The 20,826-nt window shown below is 40.7% G+C and overlaps 1 long non-coding RNA gene across 2 annotated transcripts in view; it reads right to left on the bottom strand.

The window, feature by feature from the left end:
- LOC122894311 overlaps positions 1 to 20,826 on the bottom strand; it is a 114,654-nt gene that overhangs the window by 90,194 nt on the left and 3,634 nt on the right. Inside the window, exons 1-2 of one of the 2 annotated variants that reach the window (XR_006381770.1) lie at positions 10,818 to 10,853; positions 10,323 to 10,447 (exon numbers count right to left, since the gene is read on the bottom strand). This is a non-coding gene — a long non-coding RNA (uncharacterized LOC122894311). Of the gene's footprint in view, positions 1 to 10,322; positions 10,448 to 10,817; positions 10,854 to 20,826 lie in introns of those variants that run through there. The other variant, XR_006381769.1, reaches the window with a different exon arrangement.

The following is a 20,826-nucleotide window of genomic DNA, read 5'->3' as shown; positions in this document are numbered from 1 at the left end:
ACTGATATTTACTAACTCTGATGGCATAAAGTGCATGCCCGATCAATTTCAACAGTCATTATTTAGTATATGGTATAAATTTAATGCACATCACGGCCAAATACAGTTATGTATGTGGAAAAATGAATTACAGCACAATTTCATGCCAGAAATAACACTATCAAGTTCTATCAATGTTCCATGTAAAAATGGCCCCTTTCCCAGGCATATACTTATATCATGATCCCCCAAAAAAGAGTAGTTGCTGACAGTCACCCAGAAGTTTCACCAAGGCAGAAACACAGTTCCTTTATGAAACAAACTGGCTTGTTATACCTGGCCCCTTAAATTATCACACTACATTTAAGCCAACAGGGTGGGGGCAAATTAGATTAAGTGGAATTTAAAGCAAAGCTATCTAGCTGGCTGTTTTGTTGGACTCTATTTAGCTATAAATGACATCTGGAATTGTTGCTGGTATTTATCTTACATTCCTTGTAACCTCCCATCATCAAACTCAACCGCCAGATGCTCTATTAGGAAGAATAAACTCCCCTGGGCCTCTTCTCGCGTCAGGAAATCAGTGAGTGGCATTATGGAAATTTTCTTTTTTTATTCAATCCTGGTATGGATTCCTAGCTGAATTAAGTCCTGTTGTACAACTGTGTGACCGCGGGGGGCAGGGGTAGTATATGACTTTCCTGAGCTTCAATTCCCTCACCTGTGAAATGAAGGTAATGCTATGGCCAGTTGTCGGCACTGAATCAACACTGTCACCATCAGATGAAGTGTCTCAGCAGGTTTGCTTTGAAATTCATTTCTCCTTTCCATGACTTCAGGATAATAAACCTGCAACAGATTGTTCATTCTATTCCTTTCATGCCTCCTCTCTCCCTGATCAACATGGGAAACAAAGCAGAACTCTAAGGCATACAAGACTAGATAGTGTCCTCTAGTGGTAGACAGGCAAAACACAGGAAGGCCAGTTATTTTTGACTTTTTAGGATTCAGACTGAAATCGATCACAGAAATAAAATGTAAAGCTGTAAGATGAAACATAATTAATAGTTGGACAGGGCCTTAACTTTCACATCTTTCTGTACAACAATAAAGAAAAACTTCCTTGTCTATTATAATACAAATTGTATTCTAATTATTTGAGCAACAAAATTATTGAGCCAGAAACAATTATCTTTTTCAATTGTGTGAGAACTTTTGATTCATTTTTGTGCTCATGATTAGATATTACACAAAGAAATTATTCCAGTAGTTCAGTGGGATGTATTAACAGAGTTCTTTCCAAGTTCATATAGTAGTACATAATTTATTTCACAGGATTTCTGATAATTTAGAAAAAAGCGAATGTGCTATAGAGGCTTCTCCAGTGATTCTAAGTATTAGATGTTAGTCAATGAACTTCTCTTAACTTGAAATGATCAGCGCTGTTCCTATCCGGCTCTGGTCTCTCACAATCTCCATTTCTACCAACACTGTTGCTCTTGAAATTCAATCAGGGCAGTATCAGATGGTGACTAAAAGCATGAATTCTGGGGCACCTGGGTGGCTCAGTCAGTTAAGCATCTGCCTTGGGGTCAGGTCATGATCCCAAGGTCCTGAGATCAAGCCCCACTTTGGGCTCCCTCCTCAGTGGGGAGTCAGTTTCTCCCTCTCCCTCTGCCTTTCCCCCTCTGCTGGGGTTCTGTCTCTCGATTTCTCCCTCTCTCTCTCAAATAAATAAATTAAGTCTTTAAAAAACATAAAAGCATGAATTCTGAAGTCCAGTTGATCTAAATCCAGCTTTACCATGTATTGCTCATGCGGACTCTCTGCCTCAGTTTGCTCATCTATGAAACACCAGTGTTAATACCAGCTGCTTCATAAGGTTGTTGTGAAGACTGGTTAAGCTCATACATGGAAGGTGATCAGAACACAGCCTGGACTTACTATTAGTGAATAACTTTTACGTGCCGTCCTTTTCAGTTTCATAGAGAATGCATGAAGGTCTTAAGATACAGGTCTTGCCCTCAAAGAGTTTACAGTTTGCATGAGAAGATCTTGTAGAATAAGTGGTAGGGGGTGTTTCATCCCACTTCTTGGTTTGTAGGAGGAGGACTTTTCCTTAAACATAGCCCTGGAACTCACATTCTTGTTCTCCCTGGGAGAAGTGAAATGATTTCCCTGGAATTGAGTGATTTGGGGGCAACCACATGAGGAAGAGACACATTTTCCCACGCAGTTAGAAGCCCATTTGACTCTTGCTTAATCCTACAATTCAGCCCAGTCAACAGTAGAGAGGATAATTTGGGCTCTACCTGCCACCCATTCTGTGTGTAGTTCTTCATTTCTTAAGAACCCATTTTGAGAGTGGAGAGCTCTTCATCGACAGATGGGACTCCCTGGAGACACCAACGGAACATACAGACTCACAGAAACAATTCAATGCTTATTTGTATGGTGTGAACCTACCATACAAATATTTCCAGAAATGAAAGTTTGGAGTAGGCTGAAGCGATAGGAAAGAATTTCACAGAAGTGGGACTTTGGCTAGCTCTTAAAGAAAGGGATTGAATTTGGATGAGGGGGAAGGAGGAAAAGCAATCCTTAGCAGAGAAATTTTTTTTCTAAGACTTATAGCAGTTTGTACTTCTGTGCAATTGGCATAAAACATAAAATACTGGTTAAAATTAGAAAATCATATCTCTGCCTGATGACTACATGGTGACACAGCCAAGCTATGGTTAAGAAATAGTGACACAGTTCCTTGCTGCCTGGTTTTCCAATCACATGTGACCTAACTGCCAGGAATGTTTCAACTACTTTATACATATTAAGACACTTACTCCTTACAATAACCCTATGATAGAGATGTCACTATTTCCCCCAGCTGAGGATACCAAAGCACAGACAGGGGCAATCTGTCCAAGGTTTGTAAGAGATAGAACTGGAGTTTGAACCCTGGACTTTATTCTCTCACATCACTCTACTTTGTGATTTCTCAGCCTAAGAGAGGGGGTTGCAGTGGTCCTTCCTTGTGAAGGAACTCAGTGAGGACACTAGCCTGACTACAGTGAAGGTTTGGACTATGGAGGCTGAAACTTGAGCTGAAAGGTAAGTGGACCTGGTTCAATGGGGCAGGGGGTGGGAGGGAAGGAGGTTGAGGGAGGGCTGGAAAGTCAAGCACAGGAGTTTGGAGGTGGAAATAAAAAATAAAATGCAAGATTAATCCTATCAAGATCCTGCTCAAGGACAGTTTTGTATTGCTCAAGGTATGAAGTCCAAAGATTTCAAGGGTTTCAATTTGGGGGAACGGACACTGTGTAAACATGATGAGATGGGAGAACAAAAAGAGAAATTGATCCTCTATACGTTGGGAGGGCCACAGATGGACAGGACAAGGTGACACATGTTCTCATCCTTTCCAAAGGCCCTGTCTAGAGGACAGGCATGGCTGGAGGTACGAATCTGAGATTTTATACATACCTAAGAGCTGAAACTGTGAGAAGTGAAGCTACCCCACAAGAAGATACCAAAGGAGATAGAAGAGACATATCGATGGAAGAAGGAATATGGGCAACCCAGAGCTGTGGATGGTAACTGATCCCCTGCATGACTGAAGAATTTCTGGTCAGCTGGTTCCAAGAGGTTGTTGAAGATGAGAATTGGTACAAAGCCAGGAAATTTAACAATGAGCTTGGAAACAAGGAAATGAAAGTTGGCCTTTTCCATTACAGCACTGCCGTGTCAGGTAAAGAGAGGAATGTCTGGTTAATGTCAGCCCACGCTATCATATGTGTACGCTCTTTCCCGTGCAAAGGGCATAGTTAAGTTATTGAGCAGATATTTGTATCAGGCCAGTCTCCCCTGCCCCAAGAAAGCAAAACCATGATGACTCCTTGAGATAGGGGATTTGTAATGCAGGTGATGGAAAAGAGAAGGACAGGGGACAGTGAGGCAACCCAGAGGTTTGGAAGCCATTTCTACTCCAAGTCTAGAGAGTCAAAAGGAAGAGGCAGTGTTGCCAGAAGTCAGAGGCGGATTTTACCTGTAGAACTTGGTAATGGTGGGCCTGTTGGGGGAAAGCTGCAAGGTGAAGGGCAGCAGCTGAATAGGGATAGGGGGACACTCTGGTTTTTCTCTCCTTCCCACTCACCAGTCTCCCTCCACGCCCTTCAGTGACCAAGCCCAGCTGGATATTAGTTGACAGACGAGCCAGGGAAATAAAGCCAGCAGAGGTCAGGCCCAGGATGCAGAGCAAAGCAGGCAAACTGGCAAGAGGGCACCTGAGGATAAACAGGTCCCAGACGTGCATGGTGCTCTTGTAACATTTGGTCTGATGTGGGGATGGTCTTCTCCTTGTCCAGAGGAGCTAAGGACCCCTTAGGTGAATTCACTGTTCATCTGGACAGTCTCCACAGTCCTGTCACCTGCCTTCTCCTACCAGAATCCAATTAGACTCATTCTTCAGCCTCAGTTGCAGAAGAATCAAGGTGTCCAATGGGGGCTCTCACGGTAGATCACGCAGTTTCTCCTGCATGTTGAGAGGCTCCTGGGGCCGAGTGAAGGGTAAGGGACAAAAATCCTTGAGGGGGCGCCTGGGTGGCTCAGTGGGTTAGGCCGCTGCCTTCGGCTCAGGTCATGATCCCAGGGTCCTGGGATCGAGCCCCGCATCGGGCTCTCTGCTCACCCGGGAGCCTGCTTCCTTCTCTCTCTCTCTGCCTGCTTGTGATCTCTCTCTGTCAAATAAATAAAAAAAAAATCTAAAAAAAAAAAAAAAATCCTTGAGAACCTCCCATCCCCTGCCTTTAGAAGCTGGGAGGGAGCTGCTCTGTCCTGAGACAGGTGGCAGAATGGCACCCAGGCTGGGCGCTGGAGGCTTATGGATGTAAGAACAGAGACCTGTACCGTATAAGCTAAAGGGTTTACGTTTCAGATACTACCTCTTTTGTTCTCTTTCAGTATTTTGGTAAATTAAAAAAGGCATTCAGAGCCCCTACGTGTGGCGCTGGTGTTAAGAAGTTGAGTGATGGGGTTGAGTGGTGGATTTTTCTCCAAGCTTGTGCCATAGCTCTGGGGTGGTAGTAGGTCCCTGGGGCCAGTGTTGGCAGGGAGATTGTCATGACAGTGGCCCAAGAATAAAGTGAAGCTCAGATCAGAACCTCCAGGCAGAGGGAAGCAGCTGGCTATGTGCCCTGACTATAACCCTAGCACACTAAAGCTTAGTGGTTTGGGGGTTTCATAGCTAGTAGTTACTGAGCACTGTCTAATGCGATGCCCCATTATAAACACTTTGCCTGTATTAATTAATTTCACCCTAATAACAACCCTCTAAGGTAGGTACATGTGACAGATGTGGAAATGGAGGCTTAGAGGTTAAGCAACTTGCCCTGGGGAAACTGTAGAGCCAGGATTTGAATTCAGGCAGGGTGTCTGCAGAGCCCGCATATTTAACTATTACGGAGAAATCTGAGCACCTTGGAAAACAGAAGAGAAGATGTCTGAGGGAAAAGAGACTGAGAAGGTTCTGAAAGAAAAAAATGAAAGAGGGGAATTTTAGGAGAAGATGGGAATGACCAGAAAGGAGGACAAGCAACTGATTAGGTGAGAGTGTATGTGCCATTCAAGATTATATCAGCCACGCATGGAAGGGTCTGTGAGGAAATGGAAATCATGGTTTTACAGTCTGTGTCTAATGGTTCCCAAACCTAGATTCCTTGTAGATTTGTTGTTTATCCTTTCTGTTGGATCTTATTCATGGTCTTGTCTCCTCATAGTTCTGGCTATCATTGAATGTTGGTCTTGTACTTGAACATAGTTTATAGAAGTATTTTGAAGCAGAGAGTTCTGAAATCAGCCTCAAAAATGTTTGCTTCTGAGGGGATGCTGGCAATCTGGGATCAGCTTAACTCAAGTTCAAGCTTTAAGGTTTTGTGAACCACCAGATGATGATAAGCCAAGCCTTGCACGAGCTGGTTTATTTCTGATTTACCCTTTGTTCTCATTCTCCTTTCCTGAAAGCCCTGAAAACACAGAATTTCAAAGAGCCTCCACGCTGTTCACTGCTGGAACAACCAAATATTGTCCATGACCTTCCTGCAGCAGTTCTGAGTTACTGTCCAGTGTGGAGGATTCCTGCAGTTCTGTATTTGTGTTACACTGATGTGATGAAGTTAGACCTAATCACAGTTGAAGCTTTTTTTTTTTTTTTAAAGATTTTATTTACTTGACAGAGAGAGAGAAATCACAAGTAGGCAGAGAGGCAGGCAGAGAGAGAAAGGGGAGGAAGCAGGCTCCCTGCGGAGCAGAGAGCCCGATGTGGAGCTCGATGTGGAGCTCGATCCCAGGACCCTGGGATCCTGACCTGAGCCGAAGGCAGAGGCTTTAACCCACTGAGCCACCCAGGCGCCCCACAGTTGAAGCTTTTAAGCCTATCCTTTCTTCCAGAAGCTTGAAAGGTTTGGTTAAGAATATTCCTCAGAGCACAGAGATACTGAAGAAACTGATGACAACAAATGAAATTCAGAGTAACATTTATACATGATTCCGGAGATAGTTTTGTAAAGTGTATTACCATCCATTCCTTCAAGGGGAGCAGGGTGTATGGGTTTTTGGTTATTATTTTTTTTCCGCCTTGGGAAAAAGGCTGTGGAAGGCCTTTTGGGTCTCAGGCCAAAGCAAAGAATTATTTACCATGGGGAAAGTGTCATATAAATAATGAGAAAGCAATTAATGGATTACTTTACATTCCTAAGTTGGTTCTGCATTTCCTCTCTCAGATCTCTTCTCTCTCTGATCCTATCAGCAATGATGATTCTGGCATGTTGATTGATGCCCGTGGCACAGCAAAAGATCAGGGTGGGGAGCACAATCAGTAAACTGGAGACAGAAGTATAGAAGTGGTAGAGGGGATTTTCAGTGCTAAGCTTTTAGAAAGACCCTGAACAATTCTGCCATACTCACTCTGTTTATAAGAAACAAAATTCATAATGACAGTGCCATAAGCTATGACATCTTCTCATATCATGAAGAAACAATGAGCATGAAGGGAGGAGACTTAACGGGGGGCCTGCTCAAGCACAAAGGGGCCTGGGCCAAGTGGGTGCCCTCACCTTGTTTTTTCTTACATATCTATCTCTTGGCGGCTAAGGGGGCTCCCAGGAGCTAATAAGGGCAAACTGAGTACCATGACTCAAAACTGTCAGGGGCAGGGATGGTCCGGGTCTAGGATATGACTTTACCTTATTTCTAAGCTAATACATTAGCCCATTACCGTTTCGTAAATGCTGGCAGAAGCTATCTACTCATACTTCAGAGAGAAAGGACCTTAATACGCATAGCACAGCAAGCAGCATCACCACCAGAACATTTGCTTGGTTCCTCTTGCCCCTACCCCTCCCGAGTCTCACAAGAACAACCCAGAGGGGCCCAGGTAGCCACCTGAACATGCAGTGAGTTGCACTATTGCAGAGGACTCTGAGTTTGGGGAACACAGTTTTATAGCCCACAGTGAACAGACTTTGCTTTGTCCCAGAGGGAGACATTATCTCAGTCCTCAAGGTTCATTTTTGCAAACACACTCTGAGGCTAGGTAAAGTGTGGCCAGGGCCTTGGTTTCTTGATAGACCACGCAAGCATGTGTAGGGATGTTCAGAGCTCATGGTAGACGACCTTTCCAACAGAGATGATGTAGGGGGATAAGTTACAATATGCATAATCTAAAAAAACTATTATTTTCTGTTGCAGTCTCTAAATTTGGGTCACTTAGAGTGGGCCAAAGCCCCAGCTGCTGGGATTCTGCTGTGTGGTCCCAGTCCGTCTACATAGCACACTACATCTACTCTTTTCTCTTGAAGTTTTTCTTCTCATTTTAATCATCTGTGCTTGCTTTCAATTATGTTTTCACATGCTCTACTTATTTCTAAAACAGCATGCACAGTGGAATGATTGCTGATTTTGGCATTAAAAAAGCTGGATTTACATAAAAGCTCTATGATTTGTCAAGTAAGAGATCAACACACCCATCTGGCCAGTCAGGTAGTAAAGCTGGGGTACCACAAGACACTTTGTTTAGTGAAGTCTATCTTAAGATTATCATTTTGAAAGCCAAATTTCTCCTCTTCCTTCTAAAACTTATTCCTCTACCTGCACACTTTATCTTGCTTACTGACATCGTCTGTCCTTCCAGAGTCTCCATCTTCATGCCTGTGCATGAAGGTTCCCCAGTTTTATCTGCTGAGTGTTGTTATTATCCTTTTCTCTCTCTGCTGACATTGTTTACCTTGAACACGTTTCACCTGAAATCATTCAAGAGTTCCTAAGGCTTGCCACCTTCAATGGATCTTAGTATTGCTTGATCCTGTCATGTCACTCACGGCAAACACCTCCCATCCTCATACAGCCCCATTTCCTTACAGCATATGTTCCCCTTCTCTCCCTTTACACTTTACCTCATATTATTTTACATCTTAATATTCCTGATTTTCTGTATTTCTCAGTAAATGCCATGATGTTTCACATCTTTGTGTTTTTGATGTTTTCCCTGCCTCAAATACCAGTCTTCTTTTTGACTAAGCCCTTTTCCTTTAAAAACTCGGGTCTTATAATAGCCAATGACATGATACAAGAAAAGGAAAGTAGAAGTATAATATTTAGAAAAGATATTGTGATCCAGGAACCCTCCCCTCCCCCAAAACATCAGAAAAACTACTACCAGCAGTAAGAGAATTCTATAAGGTAGCATGGTCAAGAGATTACCCAGAAATGTCCATCAAATGGGGAATGGAACATTTAAATAAATTATGTTACATCCATACAATACGATGTTGTGTTGCTGTAAGAAAGAAAGAGGACACTATATTCTGACATGGAAGTATTTCTAAGATACACCATTAAATTTAAAAAACAAGCTGCAGAACAGTGTGTATTGTGTAGCTCTCTGTGTAGTAGAGGGGAAGGAATAAACATGTTTGTTTAAGGGAGCTCTTGAGTAACAACAAGGAACTACAGAAGTTTTTGCTTTGGGACAAGGACGGCGAAAATTGAAAGTAGAGAGTGGTCAGTATGGGAGCTAAACCTCCCACTGCACGCTTTAGTGTTGTTGAGTTTTTAGTCATGTGAATTTAATATCTGCACAAAAGACAGATCCCTAAAACAAAATAAAACATAGACCTCGGGCATTACCCCTATTCTCCTATGTGTCTTTCCCATGAGAAGGAGTCCAGTGAGGTGCCTGAGAACAGAGGCTTGGCACCAGGCCCACCTGGATTTAATCCCATAACTTATCAGCTTTTTGACCTTAGGAAAGTTTTTTTTTTTTTTTTTTGTTTTTTTTTTTTAAAGATTTTATTTATTTATTTGACAGAGAGAGATCACAAGTAGGCAGAGAGAGAGGAGGAAGCAGGCTCCCTGCTGAGCAGAGAGCCCGATGCGGGACTCGATCCCAGGACCCTGAGATCATGACCTGAGCCGAAGGCAGCGGCTTAACCCACTGAGCCACCCAGGCGCCCGACCTTAGGAAAGTTTTATATTCTGAGTCTCCATTCTCCTCCTTTATAATCTGGGAATGACAATCCTCAAAACAACACTTTTGAGTGAATATTAAGTGTGGTAATGTTTGTAATATAATTAACACAGTAATTTACATAAAATTAGTCCCTGGCATTTTACATATACATATGAGATACGTATCTATATGCATATACATACATATATACATATATACTGACCTATAACACATACATATATATTTGTCTATATACCATACTTGATTAACACACTGTATTGAAAGGATCAAGTGATTCATTTGTGTCTATTTCTCTTTGCCTTAACTTCCTGTTCCCATCCCCACAGACTTCTATGATTTATTAATATTTTTATTTCCAGTACTGGCACATTTAGGTGCTTAAGAGATATTTGTTAAATTGTTGATGAACTAAGCATGGCCAGTTCTTATGACTCTCTGAACAGAGGGAAAACACCAACAGAAATATCCTGAAAATTTTCAGTGAAGTCATCTAACTCGTAAGGTGGGTATTATTGCAAGTTCCTTCTCCCCCCATAACCTTGCCCGTCTGTGAAGACAAATGCTGTCCCCACATGACCCTTCTCACGGCTCTAACCCACAAGCAGTTTCTCCAAGTACTCACACTTATACAACTGCAGATACAGAAGACCACGCTTCAATATGCTGATCAAGTTGGCTTACAATTTATGGAAGACCTGATTCCAACCAGCAGCACAAAAGGGCAATGCTAACAGCTTTCTTAGGATTCCTCTAGAAGGAAAAAATCCCACTTTAGTTAGATAGGAACATGCATTCCGTTTCCTTTAGTAGTAGTTTGACTTACTGTGGAAGCTGGGTCCCCTGGGAGTCTGCTGGGGTTGAGAAGAGCCCGATTATCTCAATGGGGCAAATCTCTTCCTCCTGAGAGTTCAGCTTTGGTCGTCCAGCCGGTGGTGCAAACGCTCTTCCCTTATAGACACAGAAATGACACAGTGTGAGGTCTTCTGCCAGCTCAGCTCCTAACCCACCCTGCCTCTTTGCATCAAGGCATAAAGCTTAAGCCTCTTATGTACTTCCCAGGAAAACAATGCTGTTCAAAAAAAATATGTCAGGTTTATAATTTTTCTACATGTCTGATTTAGCCATCAGACTCATCTCCAGATATTTAATATAGAAACATAAATTTATAGAATTTGTATGAATTTATATAGGAATATAAATTTATAAGGAACCTCTACATGTCTGTTTCATATGTTAAAAGGATTCTTTCCTAAGGAATTCATTCATAAGGTTTGCTAAAAAGAAAATTGTCCATGTTCACTGAACATGTTTTATTTACCTGAGCCTTAATTTTAAAAAATTTATCCGATATAAAAGCAGTGTCTCTGATATATGCATATGTGTGTGTGTAATATCCTAGATTAAATGAATCCAATATATACTTCTTCCTTTTCAAATTCTTCTCTAGGTATATTTCTTTTTTTTCCTTTAAAGATTTATTTATTTATTTGACACAGAGAGAGAGAGTGAGAGAAAGAGAGAGAGAGTGTGCACAGGCAGGGGGAGGGGCACAGGAAGAGGGAGAAGCAGGCTTCCCACTGAGCAGGGAGCCCAATGTGGGGCTCAATCCCAGGACCCCAGGAACAGGACTTGAGCTGAAGGCAGACACATAACCAGTGGAGCCACCCAAGCATCCCTCATCACAGTTTTCTAAATTGACTCAGAAGTATACCTAGACACGCCATGAGGGTTGCTCAGTCAGTTAAACATCTACCTTCGGCTTGGGTCATGATCCCAGCGTCCTGGGACGGAGCGCCACATTGGGCTCCCTGCTCGGGGGAAGCCTTATTCTACCTCTCTCTCTGCCTGCTGCTCTGCTACTTGTGCTCTCTCTCTCCCCTCGTCAAATAAATAAATAAATAAAATCTTTAAAAAAAAAGAAAAAGAAAACTGTGATGATGGCATTTAGTGGCGCTGTAGATCTTGAAGCAAATTTGTTGATGTCAGTGCTATTTCTGCCATTGAAAAGTCATCTCGGGGCGCCTGGGTGGCTCAGTGGGTTAAGCCTCTGCCTTCGGCTCAGGTCATGATCTCAGGGTACTGGGATTTAGCCCCACATTGGGCTCTCTGCTCAGCGGGGAGCCTGCTTCTCCCTCTCTGCCTACTTGCGATATCTCTCTCTGTCAAATAAATAAAATCTTTAAAAAAAAAAAAAAAAGAAAAGTCATCTGATCCATTCCACTACTCCTCACTCCTCCTCTGATTTTTATAAACAAGTTCTATCAGTTGGGCCAATCTGCATAGATGGGACAGAGAAAATGTTTAATCCCAAGCAGCCTGCCTTTTCCTGTTGTGACAGGAAACATCTGAATGACATTTGTCATCTTAAAAGGAGCAGAGATTTTCTCTAAAGGAGGCACTGGTTGATAGCTGCTCTGGAGAAAATCAGTTCTATTACCTTGATTGGAAATGGGCAAAATCAAGTCATACGGCAATGTACAGCCCATATCTGGCCTGTCCCCAAGGGGTAGGGGATGAATCTCTGTTCTCTTTAGATGAGATACTCTCTCCTCAGTTTATTGTAAGCCCCAACTCCCTAACTGTCTGGACCCCTCTACCAGGCCTGCTCATGTGACTTGCCTGTACCAGGCAGGCATTTGAATTGATGACTTCTTACTTAAAATGTTATTTATATCTCATATTGAAGCATCCACCTCTCATGTTTAAATAATAGTTCTGCTTTGTACCTAGCCCAGGTAGGTTAGATTGCTAGATTAGCTCATAGTGTTACCCTTACAAACTCTAATTTGTAGATAGCAATACTCTTCTACAAAGCTATGTTAAGTTCTTAGTGTGACAAATGTTCTATTATATATATATATTATTTCTCTTCCAATCATTTCCTTGTCTTAGACATTAGTATGCCTCATCTCAGGGAATGACCCTCCATCTACTTGGTTTCCCAGACCCCTTTCGATTCTAAGTTCCATGGGACTATTTCAGTCTTGGTTACCACTAGTTCTATGAATAGCCTGCACAGAGTAGACACTCAAACATTGGTACAATAAATGAAGGAGGCAGAATGGGCCCTTAATGTTTCTGGCTCCTATCAATGCTCTTGGAAAAAATGTCATCCTCTACCGTTCTCCCATCCCATTTTTGCTTGAGTTAATCAAATGAGCTTCGATTTGCTTCCAAAAGCCTTCCCTGACTACTGCCCTACTTCCCTTCCTGGTCTGCTAAGTTCCATAGCTTCGTGCATACACCTTCACCACAGCACATGCCATATGGTTTCCATGCATGCCAATTGCACCCACCAGCTACATAAGGGATAAAGCAGACATCTTCTTTACATTCTGGTGCCTATTTTTTTGACAGAAGGAAGCAAGCAAAGAAGGACAGACTGACAGATATTCTGTGGAGAATGTCCAGAATATATGTGGAAATGAGTATGGAGCTCAGAAGAGAGCTGTGGCAGAGAGAGATTTGAATTATCCGTGCTGATGCCATAGGGTGATGGGGTGATTGTTCTCTTCCTGAAAGCTGTGTGAGGGACAAATTGTCTAGGTCTACAGGGCCTGAGATGGAAGGTAGTCTTGGTTATAAGACACCAAAGAGTAGTGGGGACTGTGATAAATTAGCTGTAACAGCCCTCTGTAAAGGGGACAAGCTATAAATTGCTATGCAGAGGTCCTGGCCCAGTGTAGCCAGATCTTCTGATTTTTTTTTTTCCAAAAGAAGTAAAAAGTTTCTATTTTTTAATGAATGAGAAGTCCCCTACATTTTAAATGCCCGTCAAACTAAACAACTCAGCCAGATTCAGGCCATGGCTTAGCAATTTGTGACTTCTGGTATAAAACATTAAGGAAAGCTGATTTATAAACTATGACATTGTGTATATACTGATGATGGGAAGAAAAACAGGTCATTATTCAAAAGGAGGACAGAAAAGTATCTATAAGAACACACTCATCAGCTACTAGCTGAGTTAATTAAGGAAACACATATTTGAGGAAAGAGAAAAATTTATAAAAGGGGCTATCAGGTAATGAATATTGGATCAGGTCCTTGGTTTGATTTTGGAGTAGGAATGAGTTATGTGTGAAAGAGGTCCAGTTTTGAAAAATGAGGGATTTCTTTAATAGCAGTGGATAATTTTTTAAAGACTTGTGGTACATTCTCAGCTATACATAATACTGCAGAAGTGCACATCATAAAATCCAAATATGAAAATACATCCAAGTCAATGAGCTCTCCACTCACCTCATGACCAAATTATACAATTTGAGAAATTAATTTTAATTAATAATTCAACTATATTTTAAATTACACTAAAATTAATTTTACATTCTGAGTGTTGTGTGAACTTATGAACACTGTATGAACTTATTACATCATTAAGTCCTGCTATGACCCCCCTGAAGTGAGTTTTTTATTCCCATTTTTCAGACTGAGAAACAGGTTCAAAAAGCTTCATTTGTTCATTCATTTATTCATTCATTTGAAAAGTATTCATTTGACCTAATGTGCAGAGCATACAGCAGTGAACGAAGCAGATAAAATCCTTGTCCTCATGTAGCTTACACTCCTGGTGAAACCAAGTAGACAAAGAGGTACAGTAAGTAGCTTTCCTTCCAGACCTAGCACTTTCTTTGAATCCAGGCCTTCTATTAATTCTAAGGTACAAAGGTTCCAGCAAGTGGTCATTACTCTTCAATAACAGCAGTTTTATGGAGCCAGAATGGGGCAGATCTGTAATTCAGAAAATGAAAGTTCTCAGGACAGCTAAGTAGCCCCTGGCCTACTCCTCAGCCATGTGATGTCATGAGAGACCCCTCTGAGGTTGGATTTCCTGCCTTGCGACAGTTGAGATAATATCTGCTCTGGCCCTGGAAGAGCTGTGGTGAAAGCACAGCAGGAAAGAAGATTTTAAGAAGTGAAAGTTCTTATGAAATCCTATGTATATATTTGTGTAATGTTTGGTATATTTTACAAAGAGCTTTCAAGTAAATATAAATATAGTGTAATTTATAATACTATACAAACATCCAAATACAAATATAAATCAACCAGTGGTGAATTTCCAGCAATCTCAGGAAATCTGGAGTACTGTTCTGGGTTGTTGGGTTAGCTTTAAGGATGTTGATTTGAAGAGATATGTCATTTAATTGCCCTTAGAAGCATTTTGTTGTAGCTGGAAACAGAGGGGCAGAGGCAAAAAGACCCAGACACATAAAGAGCTGCTGAGAAGAGCTGACTCCAGGGAGGAAATTCACTGAACAAATATTTGTTAGTTGCCTACCACAACTGTTTTGTTCATTGCTGTATCCTCAGTGCCCGGGACAAACTTCCTGCTCTGGAAAGGAGACAAATTAATATATACAAAGGAGACAATTAATACATACATGTGTTTATGGTAGGTAATAAGTGCTACAAAAAGAAGCACTGGATGATGGTGAGGGGTGGTGCAAAGGAAAGAGAGAGTATTACTTAAGATAATTAAAGTCAGCTGCATCAATAAACAAATCATGCAATCTCAGTGGCTTAACCAACCAAGGTTTCTCTTTTCATAAAGTCTGATGAGGGCTGGTGACCCCAGGACCCAGGCCCTCTCCATCTTCCTTTGGGATTCTCTAAGGCAGAGGAAGAAAAGAGGGATAGAGGAGCCACGGTGATTGTGAATGAAGTGGAGATATAGCATGGTGGATCTCAGGGGGAAGAAGATTCCAGATGAAGACAAAACAAAACAAAACAAACAAGCAAAAAACCAGCAAAGACAAAACCTGAGGCAAGTTGTGGTTTCTGGTCTGACATGTAAGGAGATTTTAAGTTGCTACTCCATTCTAAGGAGAAGTAAAAAGCTAAGTAAACTGAAAAAATAAAATCTTCTTAGATCCATAATAGATGTGAAGTCACAGGGCAAACCACTATATCCATAATGGAGAGAATGACAGATGAATACAGAGAATCCCGATTTATCAGACCACAAATCTCTGTAGGAAATAGTGCTATGGTAGGAAAAACTAAACTGCAATTGGTGAGTTGCTGGAGGATCAGTGTGGACAACTCAGAGTTAAAAACTTTTGGGAAACCCAGTAATTAGAGCATCCCTACACTTTTGTGAGTTTCACCCCTGGATCTCTACCAGGTCTTCACAGTGAATACTGGAGAAAAATCTTCTAGTGCTTCTGGCAGGGGAAGGGGAAAAGAAACCATTTTTAAATATGCTAGAACATTCTGTTCTTTTAACAAGGTCTGACCTCAGGAGAAACTATTTAACCCGAGCCTAGCATGCTGGAGTTTTATTGGGGCCCAACTGACATGGAGGAAAGAGAATACCCAATTCTAGCTCACTGTAGCCATTCTGTGCTACTTATGGGAAGGGAAAAAACTGAGAAGCACATGTGAAGTTCATAGTCGTGAGGCAGAGGCTCACTATAAGACTGCAGCCTAATCATCATCATAAAATACTTCTCTTCCCCACTGTACCTTACCACACATAACAAAAGGCCTATTTACAAAAGTTCCTTTTACCTAGTACAACATGCCTGGCTATGAAGAAAATATTACAAGGCATACTAAAAGGCAAAACAAACAAACAAAAACCCCCCAAACAAAACAAAACAAAACACCCCACAGTTTAAATAGAGAGAGAGCAAGTATCACAACCAGGTTCTTATATGTCAGGGATGTTGGAATTCCAAAGCCTGAGAAATTAAGACTTCTCAGACAAACAAAAATGGGAAGAATTTATTGGCAGTAGACCTGCTTTGCAAGAAATGTTAGAAGTTCTTCAGGGAGAAGGAATATGGTATAGATTAGAAACTCCAATCTACATAAAGAAAGAAAGAATATTGGAGAAGGAAGAAGGAAAGATAGAATAAAATCTCTTATTTTTCTTAATTGATCTAATAGATAACTGTTCAAAAAAATAATAGCAATGCTTTATTTGACTACACACACATTTATGTGTGCTTATAGATACGTGAAATGGATGAAATCAGTAAAACAAGGAACAGGAGGGAATTAGTATTATTTTGTTGTTATATTGCTATTCACACTACCCATGAAATAGTATAGTGTTATTTTTTTTAAATTTATTTTCAGCATAACAGTATTCATTATTTTTGCACCACACCCAGTGCTCCATGCAATCCGTGCCCTCTCTAATACCCACCACCTGGTTCCCCCAACCTCCCACCCCCCGCCACTTCAAACCCCTCAGATTGTTTTTCAGAGTCCATAATATCTCATGGTTCACCTCCCCTATAGTGTTATTTGAAAGCAGGTTTGGCTTAGTTGTAAACGCATACTGCAAACTCTAGGGGAGCTACTAAAAAAGAAGTATAATTGATATATAAGGAAAGAGAAAAAAATGGAATCATTAAATGTTCACTTAAAGCCACAAATGGCAGAAAAAGAGTAGAAGACAAAAATGGAAACAAAGAACAAGGGCAACAATTTGAAAGCAGTAACAAATATGGTAGATATTAACCCAATTCAATCAATAATCACTTTGAATGTCAATGGTCTAAATGTACCAGTTTTAAAACAAAGATTGTCGGAATGGATTGAAAATCAAGACCCAATTATATGTTGTCTATAAAAAAAATCCACTTGAAATATAAAGACATACAGATTAAAAGTAAATGGATGAAGAAACATATACCATGTTAACACTAATCAGAAGAAAGCAGGAGTAGCTATAATAATTTTGGAGCATATTTCAAAATAAGGTAAGTTATCAGGGATAGAGAAGGACATTACACAATGATAAAGAGGTCAATTCCCCCAAGAAGACATAATTTGTAACATGTATGCACAAACAACACAGTGGCAAAATACATGAGGCAAAAACTGACAAGATTTCAAAGAGAAATAGATGAATCTACTATTATAGTTGGAAATTTCAACACCTCTCTATAAGAAATGGACAATCCGAGGGTGCCTGGGCGGCTCAGTTGGTTGAATGTCTGCCTTCTGTTTATGTCATGATCCTGGAGTCCCAGGATTGAGCCTCGCATGGGGCTCCCTGCTCAGTGAGGAGTTGGCTTCTCTCTCTGCTCCTTCTCCTGCTGTGCTCACTCACTCTCTCTCTCTCAAATAAATAAAATCTCAAAAAAGAAAAAAAAAAAAAGGAAAGAAAAAGAAAGGAAAGAAATGGACAGATCCAGCAAGCAGAAAATCAGTAAGAACAGAGCTGAACTCAACAACACCCTCAATTAGCTTTATATAATAGAAAGGTATAGACTACTTCATCCAACAACAGCAGAATAAAGATTTTTCTCAGACTCATATAGAACATTCACCAAAATTGACCATACTTTGGGCCATAAAACACCCCTTAACAGATTTAAAAGAATAGATATCGTATAATGTCTCCTCTCAAACTACAGTGGAACTAAACTAAAAATCAGTAACAGAAAAATAGCTAGAAAATACCCAAATACATGGAGATTAAACAACATACTTCTAAATAACACATGGATCAAAGAAGAAATCTCAAGAGAAATTAAATATTTTTGACTACATGAAAATGGAAAGACAATGTAACAAAATGTGAGAGGTAGGAGGCAGTGAGAAGGGCCAAAGGGAAATGTATAGCTGTGAGTGCATATATTAGAAAAGCAAAAAAATCTAAACTCAATTATCAAAGCTTCCACCTTCAGAAACTAAAACAGAAGAGCAAATTAAATAAAAAGTAAACAGAAGAAAAGAAATAATAAAAAAATTTTATTTAATAGAGCACAATTCAATGAAATTGAAAACAGAAAATCAACAGAACCAATGAAATCGAAAGCTGTTTCTTTGGAAAGATCAATAAGCCTCTAGCCAGGCTAAGAAACAGAACGCAAATTACTACTATCAGAAATTAAAGAGGAAATATAACTACAGATCTCAAGGACATTAAAAGAGTAATGAATACTACGAACGACTCTGTGCCTACAAATGTGATAATCTACTCGCAGTGGATGAATTCTTTAAAAGACACAATATGCCAAAATTCACATAAGAAGAAATAGACAACTGCATAGGCCCAATATAATGAAAAACCTTCCAAAACAAACAGTACTGGGCCCAGGTAGGTTTGCTGGTTCCCCCAAAATTGGGTACCCCAATAATGGATCCGTGATTAAAGGAGCGAGACTGATACAAAGTGAAGGTCAAGCAAAGCCTTATTTCGCGCCAAGCATCAGGAATCAGACTGACCGTCAAACACACTGGTCGGGGCGCCCCTACAGAGAGGGTGACCCCTCCCTGCCTCACAGACTAACTTTTATAGAGCAAAGGCCATGTGGTTGGGCCTGGCCACACACAGGTGGCCAATGAGATTGCAACACACACAGGAAACTCCACAGTGATGCTAGGTGACCAACTGAATTACTTACCCTAGTAGACATTTGAACCAGTCTATCACACCTTGGTTAGGATTGGTGCCAAAAGGCTCCCAAAGGGCAGGGCGCATACTCCTTGGTAGCTAGGAGATAGTGTGCGCCCCCACTGACTGAATACCTCCACCTGGCCTGACCCGCCCTTGTACTTGGACTTTGTTACTTGGGACTGGTTTCCGGGACTTGTTTTTAAGTAAGTTCCCCTGGGGTGGGGGGGCAAGATCAAGTTAAGTTTTACAACAAAATGGCAGTTCAACCAGGGTGGGGCCACTCTGGCTGAATAGGCCCTTACAGGTTCACTGGTGAATTCCACCAAACATTTAAGGAAGAAACTATACAAACTCCCTACAATCTCTTTCAGAAGATAGATGCAGAGGAAATACTTCCTAACTCATTCTATGGGGCCAGCATCACTCTAATACCCAAACCAAACAGATGTCACAAGAAAACTAAAGATCAATATCTCTCATGAGCATAAATACAACAAAATATTATCAAATCAAATCCAACAGCACATAAAACAAATTATATACTGTGGCCTAGTGGGATCATGTAGGTATGCCAGGCTGGGTCAACATTTGAAAATCAATTAATATAACCTATCATATCAATAAGTCAAAGAAGAAAAATCATATGATCATTTCAATAGAAGCAGAAAAATCATTTGATAAAACCCAAGACCCATTCATGATAAAAACTTTCAGTAAACTAAGAATAGACGGGAACTTCCTCAACTTGATAAAGAATATCTACAAAAAGACCTTATGCCTAACATTGCACTTAGTGGTAAAAAGCCAGAAGCATTCTCACTAAGATCAGGAACAAGGCAAAGAAGTCTTCCTCACCGATGTTTTTCAACATCATAATGGAAGTCCTAGCTAATGCAATGAAGAAGACCAGGAAATAAAAGGTATACAGATTAGGAGGAAATAAAACTGTCTTTGTTTGCAGATGACATGATTGTCTATGTAGAAAACCCAAGAGAATCAACTAAACCCTTCTCCCCACCCCTAGAGCTCAAAAGTGATTATAGCAAGATAGCAGGATGCACAGTTAATATGCAAAATCCAATTGTTTTCCTACACATACTAACAATGAACAAGTGAAATTGAAATTGAAAACATGATTCCATGTACCTTAGTACCCTCTGGAAATGAAATACTTAGGTATAAATCTGACAACATATGTACAAGATCTCTATGAGGAGAAATAAAACTCTGTTGAAAGAAATTAAATAACTAAGTAAAAGGATATTCCATGTTCTTGGATAGGAATACTCAAGATGTCAGCTGTTTCCAACTTGATCTGTAGATTCCATGTAATCCTAATCAAAATCTCAGCATTGAGATGCCTGGGTGGCTCAGCTGGTTAAGCAATTGCCTTTGGCTTAAGTCGTGACCCCAGGGTCCTGGGATTGAGTCCTGCAATGGGCGCCTTGCTCAGCAGGGAGCCTGCTTCTCCCTCTGCCTGCCAATCTCACTGTTTGTGTTCTCTCTCTCTCTCTCTGACAAATAAATAAAATATTTTTAAAAACTTTAAAAAATCCCAGCTTTATCTTCTAGATCAACACTCCTTATAAAGTTTACATGGAGAGGCAGAAGACTGAATCGCCAAGACAATACTAAAGTAGAAGACCAAAGAGGACTGACACTACTTTAAGTCTTCCTCTAGGGCTGTAGTAAGCAGACAGTGTGGTATTGGTGAAAGAATAGACAGACAGATCAATGGGACAGAATAGAGAGCTCAGAAACAGTTTTATATAAATATAGTCAACTGATCTTTGGCAAAGGAGCAAAGACAACACAAAGAGGCACAGATAGTCTTTTTGACAACTGGTGCCAGAGCAGATGGACATCTGCATGGAAAAAGAAATAAACCTAGACACAGAACTTACACCTCCCACAAAAATAAATTAAAATGGATCAGAGACCTCAATATGGAATGCAGATTATAAAA

The sequence above is a fragment of the Neovison vison genome, chromosome 1 (assembly GCF_020171115.1).
Source record: "Neovison vison isolate M4711 chromosome 1, ASM_NN_V1, whole genome shotgun sequence".
Taxonomy (NCBI): domain Eukaryota; kingdom Metazoa; phylum Chordata; class Mammalia; order Carnivora; family Mustelidae; genus Neogale; species Neogale vison.
The sequence above is the reverse complement of the archived record's forward strand: the minus strand, read 5'-3'. Positions and strand labels throughout refer to the sequence as shown.